The following is a 13298-nucleotide window of genomic DNA, read 5'->3' as shown; positions in this document are numbered from 1 at the left end:
GTCACGCGTACGCGTCAGGTATGCGCATGCGTATGCGTCATCCACGCGCACGCGTTATCTTGGAAAGCTCTAAATCACGCGTACGCGTCAGGTACGCACACGCATCACTCCTCGCTGATCATCATCTTTAATTCTTGAGCTCCTTCCATTTGTGCAAGCTTCCTCTCCATCAGATCCAGCCAAATGCTACCTAAAATACACAAAATTGCACAAGACTCAAAGTAGCATCCATAGTGGCTAAAAGACAATTAATTATTGATTAAACTTAACAATTTAAATGCAAATTCACTAGGAAAAGATAAGAAAGATGCTCACGCATCACAACACCAAACTTGAATTGTTGCTTGTCCTCAAGCAACCAAAATAATACAGGCTTAGGATGTGAATTTGCATGAGAGTGAGAGTTTGTTAAGCTCATGTCTCTTCTTAAAATGGGGTTTATTCGTTGTAATTTTGAACAATTTTGGCATCTCACTCTCCTTTGAATTAGAAAAATGTCAGTGTCATTTAGAATTAGAATCTGGATCATATTATGAACTCTCTGATCTTTAAACTTCAGTTTAATCCTTGAACACAGCATAATTTTCTTTAATTTATTTTTTTGGTGCTTTGCACCTTGAGCCTAGCCGCGACTTTAAATGTTTTGTCTCAAGGGTTACTTGACACAGAAACACCACAAGCACTTAACTGGGGAACTTCCTTTCAGTTTTGATTTTTCTTTTAGTTACTCCCAGACAGTGGTGCTCAAAGCCTTTAGAATACTCTGTTAAACGCACTTGGTCTCAACTCTTAAGTGTTCTGTCTCAAGGATTACTTGACATAATCACACCACAAGCATATGACTAGGGAAACAACTCTTTGAGCTTTTAATCATGTCTGACCTCCCTAGTCATTGATGCTCAGAGCCTTGGACCTAGGTTTTATTATTATGTGTAATTTTTTTTGCTACTTCTTTTGCTTCAAGGATTAAATTTTTATTTATTTCAGAGAAGTCATAATAATTCTCTAAATTCCTGTTCCTTATACATCAACATCCTTTGATTCAAATTCAAATATGCACTGTTCATGTCATGCATTCAAAATCACAAATAATACCACCACATTTAAGTAAGTAAGAATACTCTTAAATATAAACTCAATTTCTCATGCAGTACATCACTTCTTTTTCTTTTGAATTCAAGCTTTGTGAGTAATACATGAAACAAAAATAAGTACTAAAGATCATGCAAGCAATCAAAGCAACAGGAAACAGAAGACAACACAATAAGAACGGAAGAGAAATAGAATGAAAGGAACTCAACAACCTCAGTTATGCTGGTGGTCATCTCATTCCTTCATGAAGAACATTCTTCTCCCTTTGGTGCTAGACAGAAAAGCCATAAGCGAAGCGTCAACACCAAACTTAAAGGTTTGCTTGTCCTCAAGCAAAGAAGAACTGCAAACAGAGAGAGACATAAAAGCAATTAATATGATGAAAGAAGAAGAAAAAGATAAAAGAACAAGACATAATTAGTATTTAGGAGGTGGATGATTTGAAATCAGGCGCTGAGGTGGTTTAATTGGGTGTCGCATGCGACGCGTATGCGTGAGGCACGCGTAGGCGTGGATCCACACAAATTTCAAGCGACGCGTACGCATGGACAGCCAGAATGGGAAAACGACGCGAACGCGTCAGGGACGCATCCGCGTGGTGGGGCTTGTGCGCCCAGCATAGTTCCAGCCCCACACCGGCATAACTTTCTGGCCAAACACCTTTTACACCGATTTTACTCATCCATGCGTGCGCGTGCTTGACGCATACACGTGGAGTGTCAAAAGTGCAGTGGACGCGCACCCGTCATGGACGCGTACGCTTGAGCCAATTTGTGCGCAAAACACACTTTCTGCTCCCCCCGCGCAACTTTCTACCAGAATATCTATTTACGCCGATTTTCAAGGTCACACGTGTGCGTCTGTGGATGGCTAAAGGCGTAAACGACGCGCACGCGTGAGGTACGCGTATGCGTGACCTTGTTTCTGTGTAAGGCATAGTTCGAGCGACACTCTTGCTCATCTCTCGGGTAAGTTTCTTCTTCGTCTCTTTTTTTTCGAAGTGTTTAGTTCCTGTTCTCAAATAGCTGCTTGATCAGATAGAACTAAATAAAAATCAAATAAATAAGAAAACTAAGGATACAAAATTATCGGGTTGCCTCCCGACAAGCGCTTCTTTAACGTCACTAGCTTGACGTTCAGTTATGCTAATTCAGCAGATGAGCAGACCTCTGGCAATCAATCTCGCCTCCAAGGTAGTGCTTTAACCTCTGGCCATTTACTGTAAATTTTTTGTCAGAATTCTCTTCCTCTATTTCCACATGATCATATGGTGAAGCTCTGGTAACCATAAATGGTCCTGACCACCGGGATTTCAGCTTCCCGGGAAAGAATTTGAGCCTTGAATTATACAAAAGCACTCTCTGTCCTGGCTCAAATACTCTGATGGCAATCTTCTTGTCATGTAATAACTTGGTCTTCTCCTTATAGAGCTTGGCATTCTCATAAGCTGAATATCTAAATTCATCAAGCTCATTTAACTGGAGCATTCGCTTAATTCCTGCAGCTTCTGAATCAAGATTCAGATACCTGAGTGCCCAGTAAGATTATGTTTCAGATCAACTGGCAAGTGACAGGCCTTCCCATAGACCAACTGATAAGGGGACATGCCAATGAGAGTCTTGTACGCTGTCCGGTATGCCTAGAGAGCATCATCAAGCTTCCTAGACCAGTCCTTTCTTGGGACACTGACGGTCTTCTCTAGAATCCTCTTAAGTTCCCTGTTAGAAACTTCAACATGTCCACTTGTCTGTGGGTGATAGGGGCTTTCCACTTTATGACGGACTCCACATCTCTGCAGAAGAGAGTCTAGCTATCTGTTGCAGAAGTGGCTTTCTCCGTCACTAATGAGGGTCCTTGGCACACCAAACCGGCTAAAGATATATCTCTGAAGAAAGCTCATTACCACCTTGGCATCATTGGTGGGTAAAGCCACAACCTCTACCCACTTGGACACATAGTCAACTGCCACTAGAATATAGTTGTTTGAATGTGAGGGTGGGAAAGGTCCCATGAAATCAATACCCCACACATCAAATAACTCCACCTTCAGAATCCCCTGCTGTGGCATTTCATGGTTGGCAGGGAGATTCGTGGCTTTTTCACATCTGTCACAGTGCTTTACAAATTCTCTTGAATCCCTGAAGAGAGTCGGCCAGTAGAACTCGCTCTGAAGGACCTTTGTAGCTGTCCTTTCACCATCAAAGTGGCCTCCATAATCTGAACCATGACAGTGCCAGAGAATCTGCTGTGTTTTTTCATTTGGGATACATCTCTAGATGATACCATCTGAACACCTTTTAAAAAGGTATGGTTCCTCCCAAATGTAGTAATTTGCATTTGTCAATAGCTTCTTTACTTGTTGCCTACTGTACTCCTTTGGAATAAAATTCATGGCCTTGTAATTTGCAATGTCTGCAAACCATGGAGCCTGCTGAATGAGAAACAACTGCTCGTCTGAAAATGTCTCAGTCACAGCTGTGGGTGGTTGTACTCCTGCTTCAGGCTCAATTCTGGAGAGATGGTCAGCTACTTGATTTTCTAACCTTTTCTTGTCTTTTATCTCAATATCAAACTCCTGAAGGAGCAACACCCATCTGATTAATCTTGGTTTATAATCATGTTTGGTTAGAAGGTACTTCAAAGCAGCATGATCAGTATAAATAATAACCTTAGAACCAAGTAAATAGGACCTAAACGTATCAACAGCATACATGATGAGCAGATAATTTGTACGCTTTTTGGCATTGTTTTTAGTATGTTTTTAGTATGATCTAGTTAGTTTTTAGTATATTTTCATTAGTTTTTAGTTAAAATTCACTTTTCTGGACTTTACTATGAGTTTGTATGTTTTTCTGTGATTTTAGGTATTTTCTGGCTGAAATTGAGGGACCTGAGCAAAAATCTGATTCAGAGGCTGAAAAGGACTGCAGATGCTGTTGGATTCTGACCTCCCTGCACTCGAAGTGGATTTTCTGGAGCTAAAGACGCCCAATTGGCACGCTCTCAACGGCGTTGGAAAGTAGACATTCTGGGCTTTCCAGCAATATATGATAGTCCATACTTTGCCCAAGATTTGATGGCCCACACCGGCGTTCAAAGTCACCTTCAGATTTCCCAGCGTTAAACGCCGGGACTGGCACAAGAATGGGAGTTAAACGCCCAAACTGGCACCAAAGCTGGCGTTTAACTCCAAGAAGAGTCTCTACACGAAAATGCTCCAATGCTCAGCCCAAGCACACACCAAGTGGGCCCGGAAGTGGATTTTTATGTCATTTACTCATCTCTGTAAACCCTAGGCTACTAGTTCTCTATAAGTAGGACCTTTTACTATTGTATTGAGATATCTGGGTAGTTATCCTTGTTCTGATGCTATCTTAGATCATTGGGAGGCTGGCCATTCGGCCATGCCTAGACCTTGTTCTTATGTATTTTCAACGGTGGAGTTTCTACACACCATAGATTAAGGTGTGGAGCTCTGCTGTACCTCGAGTATTAATGCAATTACTATTGTTCTTCTATTCAATTCCGCTTGTTCTTATTCTAAGATATCACTTGTTCTTCAACTTGATGAATGTGATGATCCGTGACACTCATCATCATTCTCACCTATGAATGTGTGCCTGACAACCACCTCCGTTCTACCTTAGATTGGGTGAATATCTCTTGGATTCCTGATACACGATGCATGGTTGATCGCCTGACAACCGAGCGCTCGCCTAACAACCGAGCCAGCCATTCCATGAGATCAGAGTCTTCGTGGTATAGGCTAGAACTGATGGCGGCATTCAAGAGAATCCGGAAGGTCTAACCTTGTCTGTGGTATTCTGAGTAGGATTCAATGATTGAATGACTGTGACGAGCTTCAAACTCCTGAGGGCGGGGCGTTAGTGACAGACGCAAAAGAATCACTGGATTCTATTCCGGCCTGATTGAGAACCGACAGATGGATAGCCGTGCCGTGACAGGGTGCGTTGAACATTTCCACTGAGAGGATGGGAGGTAGCCACTGACAACGGTGAAACCCTTGCATAAGCTTGCCATGGAAAGGAGTAAGAAGGATTGGATGAAGACCGTAGGAAAGCAGAGAGACGGAAGGAACACAGCATCTCCATACGCTTATCTAAAATTCCCACCAATGAATTGCATAAGTATCTCTATCTTTATCTTTGTGTTTTATTCGTATATCACCCATATCCATTTGAGTTTGCGTGACTAAGATTTACAAGGTGACCATAGCTTGCTTCATACCAACAATCTCTGTGGGATCGACCCTTACTCGCGTAAGGTTTATTACTTGGACGACCCAGTACACTTGCTGGTTAGTTGTGCGAAGTTGTGTTTATGCCATGGTATTGAACACCAAGTTTTTGGATTCATTACTGGGGATTATTTGATTTGTGAAAAGTATTGATCACAATTTCGTGCACCAAGTTTTTGGCGCCGTTGCTGGGGATTGTTCGAGTATGGACAACTGACGGTTCATCTTGTTGCTTAGATTAGGTATTGTTCTTCAGATTTCTTTAAAAATGAATTCTAGAGTTTCATGATGATCTGTTGAAATCTGGCTAGCTGAGAAGCCATGTCTAATCTTATTGGACCGAGGTTTCAATTTATCATCACAAGAGCTTGTTGGTTTCTATCAATCTTGCTGTTGGAGCAATGATCTGCTAAGGCTTGGCTGGCCATTGGCCATGTCTAGTGTTTTGGACCGAAGCTTTCTTTGAAAGCTTGGCTGGCTGTGAAGCCATGTCTAATTCCTGGACCGGAGTCTTAGACTAGCATTGCAATGATTCCTGGAATTCAAATTAAGAATTCTGAAACCTTTATTTTCTGTTTTCACATAATTTTCGAAAAAGCACAAAAAAATTACAAAATCATAAAAAACCAAAAAAAAGATTTTATGTTTCTTGTTGAGTCTAGTATCTTATTTTAAGTTTGGTGTCTTGCATGCATTGTTTATTTGATCTTGGTTCTATTTTCAAGTCAATAGTACAGGGAACTGAAGATTCAGAACATGCAGCAGAGGAATTACACAGAAAAAGCTGGGCGTTCAAAACGCCCAGTGAAGAAGGACAGACTGGCGTTTAAACGCCAGCCAGGGTGCCTGGCTGGGCGTTTAACACCCAAAAGGGTAGCATTTTGGGCGTTAAACGCCAGAATGGATACCATTCTGGGCGTTTAACGCCAGGATGGCACAAGAGGGAAGATTTTGTTTTCAAATCAAATTTTTTTTAGTTTTCAAAATCTTTTCAAAATCAAATCTTTTTCAAATCAAATCTTCTCAATCAAATCTTTTTCAAAATCAATTTCTTTCTATTTTCAAAGATACTTGCTATCAATTAATGAATTGATTCAACATTTCAAGTATGTTGCCTTTTCTGCTGAGAAAGGTTCAATGTTTGAATCATATCTTTTCTTGATAGCCAAGTCATTAATTTTTAAAATCAAATCTTTTTTAAAATGTTTTTCAAATCATATCTTCTCAATCATATCTTTTTAAACTAATCATATCTTCTTAACCACATCTTTTTTAGAATAGCTTTTAATCAAATCTTTTTGATTTCTAATTTCAAATTCTTTTTCAAAAATCGCTTGATTTCTTTCCCACTTTTATTTTCGAAAATCAATTAGTGTTTTTCAAAATGTTTTCAAAATCTTTTACTTAATTTTCGAAAATTACTTCCCCTCTTCTCACATCTTTCTATTTATGGACTAACATTATTCCTCAATGAACAATTCGAACTCCATCTCTCTTGATAAGTTCAAATTCTTCTACTTCTGCCTTCTATTTTTCTTTTCCTCTGACACCTCAAGGAATCTCTATACTGTGACATAGATGATTCCATATTTCCTTGTTTTCTTCTCTTTTGGATGAGCAGAAGCAAAGACAAAAGCATTCTTGTTGAGGCTGACCATGAACCTGAGAGGACCTTGAAGCGAAAGCTAAGAGAAGCTAAGGCACAATTCTCTGTAAAGGACCTAACCAAATTTTTCAAAGAAGAAGAACACATGGCAGCCGAAAATAACAACAATGCCAACAATGCAAGGAAGGTGCTGGGTGACTTTACTGCACCTACTCCCGACTTCTATGGGAGAAGCATCTTGATGAGCGGATAATTTATACGCTTTTTGGCATTGTTTTTAGTATGTTTTTAGTATGATCTAGTTAGTTTTTAGTATATTTTTATTAGTTTTTAGTTAAAATTCACTTTTCTAGACTTTACTGAGTTTGTGTGTTTTTCTGTGATTTCAGGTATTTTCTGGCTGAAATTGAGGGTCCTGAGCAAAAATCTGATTCAGAGACTGAAAAGGACTGCAGATGCTGTTGGATTCTGACCTCCCTGCACTCGAAGTGGATTTTCTGGAGCTACAGAAGCCCAATTGCCGCGCTCTCAACGGCGTTGGAAAGTAGACATCCTGGGCTTTCCAGAAATATATGATAGTCCATACTTTGCCCAAGATTTGATGGCCCAAACCGGCGTTCAAAGTTACCCTCAGAATTTCCAGCGTTAAACGCAGGAACTGGCATAAAAATTGGAGTTAAACGCCCAAACTGGCATAAAAGCTGGCGTTTAACTCCAGGAAAGGTCTCTACACGAAAATGCTTCATTGCTCAGCCCAAGCACACACTAAGTGGACCCAGAAGTGGATTTTTACGTCATTTACTCATTTCTGTATACCCTAGGCTACTAGTTCACTATTAATAGGATCTTTTGACATTGTATCTGGACCTCATGACACTTTACACGTTTCTTTGTGTACCTTCCACAGCATGAGTCTCTAAACCCCATGGTTGGGGGTGAGGAGCTCTGCTGTGTCTTGATGGATTAATGCAATTACTACTGTTTCTCATTCAATCATGCTTGCTTCTATTCCAAGATATTACTTGTTCTTAAACCGGATGAATGTGATGATCCGTGACAATCATCATCATTCTCAACTATGAAGGTGTGCCTGACAACCACCTCCGTTCTACCTTAGATTAAGTAGATATCTCTTGGATTCTTTAATCGGAATCTTCGTGGTATAAGCTAGAACTGATGGCGGCATTCAAGAGAATCCGGAAGGTCTAAACCTTGTCTGTGGTATTATGAGTAGGATTCAATGATTGAATGACTGTGACGAGCTTCAAACTCCTGAAGGCGGGGCGTTAGTGACAGACGCAAAAGAATCACTGGATTCTATTCCGGCCTGATTGAGAACTGACAGATGGATAGTCGTGCCGTGACAGGGTGCATTGAACATTTCCACTGAGAGGATGGGAGGGAGGTAGCCACTGACAACGGTGAAACCCTTGCATACAGCTTGCCATGGAAGGAGCCCTGCGTGCTTGAAGAAGAAGACAGTAGGAAAGCAGAGATTCAGAAGATGGAGCATCTCCAAAACCTCAACCTATTTTCCATCACTGCAAAACAAGTACTTATTTCATGTCCTTTTGCTTTTCACAATCAATCCTGATAATTTCTGATATCCTGACTAAGATTTACAAGATAACCATAGCTTGCTTCAAGCCGACAATCTCCGTGGGATCGACCCTTACTCACGTAAGGTATTACTTGGACGACCCAGTGCACTTGCTGGTTAGTTGTGCGGGATTGCAAAAGTGTGATTGCAATTTCGTGCACCAAGTTTTTGGTGCCGTTGCCGGGGATTGTTCGAGTTTGAACAACTGACGGTTTATCTTGTTGCTTAGATTAGGACTGTTTTATTTTTGTTGGTTTAGAGTCTTTTATTTGAGTTTAGTTTTATATTTTAAGTTTGGTGTCTTCTTTGTGTTTTCCTTTAAGTTTTCGAAAGTTTGTGTTTGATTTTCTAAAAATTTTAAGTTTGGTGTCTTTTGTGCTTTTATTCACTTAAATATTTTTCAAAAATTTGTTCTTGGTGTTCATCTTGATCCTCAAAGTGTTCTTGGTGTTCATCTTGACATTCAAAGTTTTCTTGTTTGTTCTCTTTGTTTTGATCTAAAATTTCTAAGTTTAGTGTCGTTCTATTGTTTTTCTCTTTCCTCATTAAATTTTAAAAATAAAAAAAATATTCTTTCCTTGTTTTACTCATAATTTTCGAAATTTTGCATTAAATTAGTCAAAGATTTTCAAAATCATATCTTTTCAATCATTCTTATTTGCAATCATATCTTCTCAATCATATCTTTTTCAAAATAATTCTCAATCATATCTTTTTAATTAATTAATTAATTTAGTTTTCAATTTGCTTTGATTTTATTTTTCGAAATTTTTTTATTTTCCATTTATTTTCTTTTATTATTTTCGGTCACTTTTAATTAAAAAAAAAAACTTTACTTGTGAATCCATATCATATTCCCTTTCTCCATCATGGACCTAAGTGGAATTGAACAGTCCAGAAGGACTCTTGGGTCATATGCTAACCCCATTACAGCTGCATATGGGAGTAGCATCTGTATACCTCCCATTAAAGCAAGCAGCTTTGAGCTAAATCCTCAACTCATTATCATAGTGCAGCAAAATTGCCAGTATTCCGGTCTTCCACAGGAAGAGCCTACTGAGTTTCTGGCACAGTTCTTACAAATTGCTGACACAGTACATGATAAAGAGGTGGATCAGGATGTCTACAGACTATTACTGTTCCCATTTGCTGTAAAAGATCAAGCTAAAAGGTGGTTGAACAACCAACCTACAGCAAGCATAAAGACATGGAAACAGTTATCAGACAAATTCCTGAATCACTTTTACCCTCCAAAGAGGATGACACAGCTAAGGCTGGACATCCAAGGCTTTAAACAAGAGGATAATGAATCCCTTTACAATGCCTGGGAGAGGTATAGAGGTATGCTAAGAAAATGCCCCTCTGAAATGTTTTCAGAGTGGGTACAATTAGACATCTTCTACTATGGGCTTACAGAAAATGCTCAGATGTCTTTAGACCACTCAGCTGGTGGATCTATACACATGACGAAGACAATTGAAGAAGCTCAAGAGCTTATAGACACTGTTGCTAGAAACCAATATTTGTACTCTAGCAATGAGTTCTCTCCAAAAGAGGAAGTCATGGCACTAGCCACTGATCCTAATCATCAAGAACAGATGATTGAGCTTAATCAACAATTGCTCCTGATGATAGAACAGTTAGCAAAATTTAAAGAGATGCTCCATGAAACTAAAATTGCTAACAAGAATATGGAAGCACAATTGAATTAGACAAGACAGCAACTATCTAAACAGATAACAGAAGAATGCCAAGCTGTTAAATTAAGGAGTGGGAAGACATTGAATGTATTAACTCAAAGCAGCAGAAAGCTAAGAAAGGAACAACTGTCAGAGGATAGCCAAACCACTATCCAAAATCCCTCTGAGGACAGTAAGAGCCCAGAGAGGAATGCTATTGGCGTTCAAACGCCAGAAAAGGAGGGAAAGCTGGCGTTAAACGCCCATTCCCTGCCCAGTTCTGGCTTTCAAACGCCAGAAAAGGGGGAAAAGTTGGCGTTAAACGCCCATTTTCCACCCAATCCTGGCGTTCAAACGCAAAAGGGGAACCAGACACCTGAGAGTGCTGACAGTAATCCCTCTAAAAAGGCTTCTTCAACCACTTCTGTAAGGAATAAACCTGCAGCATCTAAGGTTGAAGAATATAAAGCCAAGATGCCTTATCCTCAAAAACTCCACCAAGCGGAACAGGATAAGCAATTTGCCCGCTTTGCAGACTATCTAAGGACTCTTGAAATAAAGATTCCGTTTGCAGAGGCACTTGAGCAAATACCTTCTTATGCTAAGTTCATGAAAGAAATCTTAAGTCATAAGAAGGATTGGAGAGAAACTGAAAAAGTTTTTCTCACTGAAGAATGCAGTGCACTCATATTAAAGAGCTTACCAGAGAAGCTTAAAGATCTTGGAAGCTTTATGATACCATGCACATTAGAGGGTACTTGTACCAAGAAAGCTCTATGTGATCTTGGGGCAAGTATCAACCTAATACCTGCATCCATTATCAGAAAGCTTGGCTTGACTGAAGAAGTCAAACCAACTAGGATATGTCTCCAACTTGCTGATGGCTCCATTAAATACCCATCAGGCATAATTGAGGACATGATTGTCAAGGTTGGGCCATTTGCCTTTCGCACTGACTTTGTAGTGCTGGAAATGGAGGAGCACAAGAGTGCAACTCTCATTCTAGGAAGACCTTTCCTAGCAACTGGACGGACCCTCATTGATGTCCAAAAAGGGGAATTAACCCTGAGAGTCAATGAGGATGAGTTCAAGTTGAATGTTGTCAAAGCTATGCAGCATCCAGACACATCAAATGACTGCATGAGCACTGATATTATTGACTCTTTGGTGGAGGAGGTCAGTATGACTAAAAGTCTTGAATCAGAGCTAGATGACATCTTTAAAGATGTTCAGCCTGATCTGGAGGAACTAAAGGAAATAAAAGAAATTCTGAAAATTCCTCAGAAAGAAGATAAGCCTCCTAAACCAGAGCTCAAGCCACTACCACCATCCTTGAAATATGCATTTCTGGGAGAAGGTGACACTTTTCCAGTGATCATAAGCTCTGCTTTAAATCCACAGGAAGAGGAAGCACTAATTCAAGTGCTAAGGACACACAAGACAGCTCTTGGGTGGTCCATAAGTGATCTTAAGGGCATTAGCCCAGCAAGATGCATGCACAAGATCCTATTGGAGGATGATGCTAAGCCAGTGGTTCAACCACAAAGGCGGCTAAATCCAGCCATGAAGGAGGTGGTGCAGAAAGAGGTCACTAAGTTACTAGAGGCTGGGATTATTTATCCTATTTCTGATAGCCCCTGGGTGAGCCCTGTCCACGTTGTCCCTAAGAAGGGAGGCATGACAGTGGTTCATAATGAAAAGAATGAACTCGTTCCTACAAGAACAGTTACAGGGTGGCGCATGTGTATTGACTACAGAAGGCTCAATACAGTCACCAGAAAGGATCATTTTCCTTTACCTTTCATAGACCAGATGCTAGAGAGACTAGCAGGTCATGAATACTACTGCTTTTTGGACGGCTACTCAGGTTACAACCAAATTGCAGTAGATCCTCAGGACCAAGAGAAAACAGCATTTACATGTCCTTCTGGAGTATTTGCCTACAGAAGGATGCCTTTTGGTCTGTGCAATGCACCTGCAACATTTCAGAGGTGCATGCTCTCTATCTTCTCAGATATGGTAGAGAAATTTCTGGAAGTCTTCATGGATGACTTTTCAGTATTTGGAGACTCATTCAGCTCCTGCCTTAACCATCTAGCACTTGTTCTGAAAAGATGCCAAGAGACCAACCTAGTTTTAAACTGGGAAAAATGTCACTTTATGGTGACTGAAGGGATTGTCCTTGGGCATAAAATTTCAAACAAGGGAATAGAGGTGGATCAAGCTAAAGTTGAAGTAATTGAAAAATTACCACCACCTACCAATGTTAAGGCAATCAGAAGCTTTCTGGGGCATGCAGGATTCTACAGAAGGTTTATAAAGGATTTTTCAAAAATTGCCAAACCTCTGAGTAATCTGCTAGCTGCTGACACGCCATTTATCTTTGATAAGGAGTGTCTGCAGGCGTTTGAGACCCTGAAAGCTAAGCTGGTCACAGCACCAGTCATCTATGCACCAGACTGGACATTACCATTTGAACTAATGTGTGATGCCAGTGACCATACCATTGGTGCAGTATTGGGACAAAGGCATGGTAAGCTTCTGCACGTCATTCATTATGGCAGCCGTATTCTAAATGATGCACAGAAGAACTACACAACCACAGAAAAAGAGTTACTTGCAGTGGTTTATTGGTGGACGAAATTGTGATCCTTAATTAATGGCTCCTTGGCATGTGCCAAAAAGTTAAACTAATTTAACTAACTGATTAGAGAAGCTCACAACTCCGTTCAACTGACCAGCAAGTGTACTGGGTCGTCCAAGTAATACCTTACGTGAGTAAGGGTCGAATCCACAGAGATTATTGGTTTGAAGCAATCAATATTTATTTTATTAGTCTTAGTTAGGATGTCAACAAGGATTAATTTGGATTAAAAGTGGAATTACAGGAATTGATAAAAGAGGGAACAATGTTACTTTGATTTGCAGCACTGGGGAATATGTTGGAGTTTTGGAGATGCTTTGTCCTCTGACTTCAACTCTTCCTTGGAATCCTCTTCTCACACGCAGGTCCCTTCCATGGCAAGCTCTATGTAGGGTGTCACCGTTGTCAGTGGCTACTTC

Source organism: Arachis hypogaea, chromosome 1 (genome assembly GCF_003086295.3).
Source record: "Arachis hypogaea cultivar Tifrunner chromosome 1, arahy.Tifrunner.gnm2.J5K5, whole genome shotgun sequence".
Classification (NCBI taxonomy): domain Eukaryota; kingdom Viridiplantae; phylum Streptophyta; class Magnoliopsida; order Fabales; family Fabaceae; genus Arachis; species Arachis hypogaea.
The sequence above is the reverse complement of the archived record's forward strand: the minus strand, read 5'-3'. Positions refer to the sequence as shown.